The sequence below is a fragment of the Ictalurus punctatus genome, chromosome 8 (genome assembly GCF_001660625.3).
Source record: "Ictalurus punctatus breed USDA103 chromosome 8, Coco_2.0, whole genome shotgun sequence".
Taxonomy (NCBI): domain Eukaryota; kingdom Metazoa; phylum Chordata; class Actinopteri; order Siluriformes; family Ictaluridae; genus Ictalurus; species Ictalurus punctatus.
In genome coordinates this window covers 28,588,903-28,593,902 of record NC_030423.2, presented here as the reverse complement: position 1 = coordinate 28,593,902, position 5,000 = coordinate 28,588,903, and the positions used below count along the sequence as shown (strand labels likewise).

Below are 5,000 nucleotides of genomic sequence, written 5' to 3'. Positions count from 1 at the left end.
ATCCATCTACAGTATCTATTTACAGTGTCTATCTATCTATCTATCTATCTATCTATCTATCTATCTATCTATCTATCTATCTATCTACCAATACAGTGTCTATCTATCTATCTATCTATCTACCAATACAGTGTCTATCTATCTATCTATCTACCAGTACAGTGTCTATCTATCTATCTATCTATCTATCTATCTATCTATCTATCTATCTATCTATCTATCTATCTATCTATCTATCTATCTATCTACCAATACAGTGTCTATCTATCTATCTATCTATCTATCTACCAATACAGTGTCTATCTATCTATCTATCTATCTATCTATACAAAGTCTCTCTCCCTCTCTCTCTCTCTCTCTCTCTCTCTCTCTCTCTCTCTCTCTCTCTCTATCTATCTATCTATCTACCAATACAGTGTCTATCTATCTATCTATCTATCTATCTATCTATCTATCTATCTATCTATCTATCTATCTATACACAGTGTCTCTCTATCTATCTATCTACCAATACAGTGTCTGTCTGTCTATCTATCTATCTATCTATCTATCTATCTATCTATCTATCTATCTATCTATCTATCTCTGCTCCGAAGGTTCACCGCCGTTCAGCGTTCTGAATCTCGTGTAGAAAGTGTGTTTGCGATGAGGTCTGTGTGCTCCCTGCATTCCGTCTGCATTCCTCACAGGTCTATCCGGCAGTTTCAGTTTGAGATCATACGCTCGTGTCTGGTCCAGTATTTATTCTTCTTTCTTTTTCTCATCTCCTGCAAAATTTAATCAACCGTACAAAAAGTTTGCCAAAAAAAAAAAAAAAAAAAAAAAAGGCAGAAGGAAAAAAGCGAGGCTTCTGATGTCAGTGCACTTCGTAATTTCTGCTTAATGTACTGTTAAATATCATTACACTCTGCACCTCCAGAATATAGACAGGACAAAGCCAATGGAGTATACAAAAGAAAACATGGACAGATTTAAAATAAGCTTAATGTTTCTCTCTCTCTGTGTGTGTGTGTGTGTGTGTGTGTGTGTGTGTGTGTGTGTAGACTATCAGACCATGAGGGACCTGCTCTTTTCCGTTTCTTTCTGTTGACTGCCAGTTTCTTTCTTCTCCAAAGAAAAGCGTGTGATGGTTATCTGATCAACTCTAACAGCACAGCCATTACCTCCAACCCAAACACAACCCCAGTTTCAGCTCAGCATGTGTGTGTGTGTGTGTGTGTGTGTGTGTGTGTGTGTGTTGGTGGATGTGGGGGGTGTGTGATTTCTCCTGATTGCTTCTGTGCTGCTTATATCAGGCGGGCCACCCCGCTGACACTTCGTCGATAAAAAGAAAGAGAAAAAGTATCTCTGCTCTTCATCATCACTTGGCCTTCCTCGTAATGTAAGCAACACACACACACACACACACACACACACACACACACACACACAGGGTAACTAGCATACGAAATGATTAAATTATGTATCACAAAACACACAAGGTAAACATACTGTATCTTCACTGAGCATGTAGGCAGAAGGAATGAAAAAATTAAATCCTAGGAAGTTTCAACACACACACACACACACACACACACACACACACACACACACACATGCAGCACTAAACAACATAACGAGCATGTATCTGTTAGCAAACATACACCAGGGAGAATGGAGCAGGTCAGCGGAAGCAACACACTCCGTCACACAAATGACCACAAAACTCCAGAGAGAGAGACGGAGTGTGTGTGTGCAGATGGGAACACAGAAGTGCACAGGATCAGCCATATGTTACAAGAGTTTCAGTGCCCACACACACACACACACACACACACACACACACACACACACACACACACACACACACACACACACACACACACTGAGTAACACTGTCAGATTGCATTACACTGCTCAAACACTGTTTAAATATTCACATCTAGAGAGAGTGAAAGAGGGAGAGAGGGAGAAAGAGAGCGAGAGAGAGGGGGGGGGGGGAGAAAGAGAGAGGGATAGAGAGAGAGAGAAGGTTCAGAGAGGGAGAAAGAGAGAGGGAGAGAGACAGAGAGAGAGAGAGGGAGAGAGAGAGAGAGAGAGAGAGAGAGAGAGAGCGAGACGGGGAGAGAAAGGGAGGGAGAGAGAGAGAGAAGGTTCAGAGAGGGAGAAAGAGAGAGGGAGAGAGACAGAGAGAGAGGCGAGGGAGAGAGGGAAAGGTTGAAAGAGGGATAAAGAGAGAGGGAGAGGGACAGAGAGAGAGACGGAGAGAGAGAGAGAGAGAGAGAGAGAAAGCTTGTGAGGGAGAAAGAGAGAGGGAGAGAGACAGAGAGACAGAGAGAGAGGGAGAGAGAGAGAGAGACGGGGAGAGAGAGAGAGAGAGAGAGAGAGAGAGAGAGAGAGAGAGAGACAGAGAAAGAGAGAGAGAGGGAGAGAGCGAGACAGGGAGAGAAAGGGAGAGAGAGAGAGAGAGAGAGGCAGAGAGAGAGAGAGAGAGAGAGAGAGGCAGAGAGAGAGAGAGAGAGAGAGGCAGAGAGAGAGAGAGAGAGAGACGGAGAGAGAGAGAGAGGCAGAGAGAGAGAGAGAGAGAGAGAGGCAGAGAGAGAGAGAGAGAGAGAGGCAGAGAGAGAGAGAGAGAGAGAGAGACGGAGAGAGAGAGAGAGGCAGAGAGAGAGAGAGAGAGAGAGAGGCAGAGAGAGAGAGAGAGAGAGAGGCAGAGAGAGAGAGAGAGAGAGAGAGAGAGGCAGAGAGAGAGAGAGAGAGAGAGGCAGAGAGAGAGAGGAGGCTGGTGAGAGAACGACTGTTTGTAGCTGCTAGAGCATGAGTGTAAACGTGTTTATGAATGTTCCACCACATTAACTGTGACTATAAACACATTAAAAAAACCCACGTCTTTCTTTCATAATTTAAAAAAATAAATAAAGCGTAAGCATTAGGAAGGTTGGCGTGGTGTAAAAGGAATAAACTTCACTCCATGGCGTGCTGTTATATAAAAATAATCTCCGTGGTGTTATCAGTAACTCCGCTTCATCACACCACTCCATCGCTGACTGTTTTTCCTACGACAGCGCGACGCTGAGTGCTTCATTCCTGAAACTGTCTACTGTTCATCTCCTGACTACACTGCTGGTATCTTCTACCCCTCGTAGTGGGCGGATATAGTGAACAGGAAGCCATGTTGTATTCAGTGTCACTGTGTGACAGACTTGAAACGGATTTCATTCATAAAGCAGCGATTATGGGTGCCAAGCATTTTCTGGCTCCCACTCGTTAGCAACAGAAGGCAATCAGAAACCATCAGGACTTGTTCCCAAGATGATTCGAAGGCAAAACATCAAGCCGGTGCTGAGATATAGTCTCACTTCCTGTTTGCAGATTTCCCTCAAAAAGGTAAATAAAAAAAAAAAAAAGAAGAAATGTAAAACTGCGCTAAACATTAGCGATACGAACCCCATTATCGTGGCTATACAACGCGAAACAAATCTCAAACAATAAAGATTAGGATAAAATACTGATTTCGGCATCGTCGTTCTATCGTTCCCTTAAAACCGAAGCAGCTGAGACAGAGCAGCGTCTCTCTGAATCGCCGGATTATCGACGGCGTGCAATTAAACACGGGGAAACGAATCTTATTCCTCACACAAGCTGCTACAAGTTCCGCTCTCCGAAAGGACCGACGTTCCCGACCTTACCAGTAAACAAACCAGATGAAAGAGTTACACATTTCCACTCGCTGGAGAACATCCAGGCCCGTGCGTGTTCGGTCATGAATCGAGGAAGTGTTTTAGAGGTATTATAGGATTCATAATCGTAATAACATGTTTGTTTACAGACTCGGGAGCGAAATGAGGGCTCATGCACCACAGATCCGGAGGGATCAACAAAAATGGAGGGATTTATACGAGCGCGCGTAAATGAGAGTGTGTGAAATGAGTGATGAAAATACACAGGGACGGAAGAGGGAAATATGGGGAGGATTAGTCGGGTTCGTTCATATTAACCTGGAAAATAAATACAACTCTGTGGCGAAGTTAAATAAATAATCTCGAGATCCTTCTTCTTCTTCCTCTTCTTCCTCCTCTTCTTCTTCTTCTTCTTCTTCTTCCTCTTCTTCTTCTTCTTCTTCTTCTTCTTCTTCTTCTTCTTCTTCTTCCTCTTCTTCTTCTTCTTCTTCTTCTTCTTCCTCTTCTTCTTCTTCTTCTTCTTCTTCTTCTTCTTCTTATTATTATTATTATTATGATAGAAATAGATAGATATTGTCCTGAATAAAAATAAATAAAAATAAAAAAATAAAGCAATAATATAAGCTTATTATATAGAACGTTATTTTATTTATTTTTCAGTACAATAATTGAATAGAATAGAAATAGCATTAAAAACAATATAAATAGAATATAATTAAATAATATTTCAGTTGAATTTATATGCATAATAATAATAAAAATAATAATAATAATAATAATAATAATAATAATAAATTTCTAAAATGCTTTAAGTGTGTGTGTGTGTGTGTGTGTGTGTGTGTGTGTGTATTAGTAAATTATTCTCACACTCAAAAACAAGTCCCAAACTCATTTATTACTCTCCGTAATCTCAGTTTTACATTAATCTATCATATAATTTTTAATTATTTTGTTATTACAGGGAAAAGGATTATGGTGGATTTAATAAAAATAAAATAAATAAAAAAATAATAAGAAAGAAAGAAAAATAAAGCAATAATTATATAGAACTTCATTTTATTTTATTTCTTTTTCAGTACAGTAATCGAATCGAACTGTAATATAATTAAAAATAATATAAATAGAATAGAATTAAATGATATTAAAGGTATTTCAGTTGAATTTCTATGTATAATAATAATAATAATAATAATAATAATAATACATTTCTAAAACACTTTAAGTGTGTGTGTGTGTGTGTGTGTGTGTATTAGTAAGTTATTATCACACTCAAAAAACAAGTCCCAAACTCATTTATTACTCTCCGTAATCTCAGTTTTACATTAATGTATTATATATTTT

The 5,000-nt window shown here is 39.6% G+C and overlaps 1 long non-coding RNA gene across 3 annotated transcripts in view; it reads left to right on the top strand.

The window, feature by feature from the left end:
• LOC124628440 (uncharacterized) overlaps positions 1-5,000 on the top strand; it is a 30,327-nt gene that overhangs the window by 24,641 nt on the left and 686 nt on the right. For all 3 annotated transcript variants that reach the window (XR_008396915.1, XR_008396914.1, XR_008396913.1), the window contains one exon: positions 1,044-1,381. This is a non-coding gene — a long non-coding RNA (uncharacterized LOC124628440). The remainder of the gene's footprint in view (positions 1-1,043; positions 1,382-5,000) is intronic.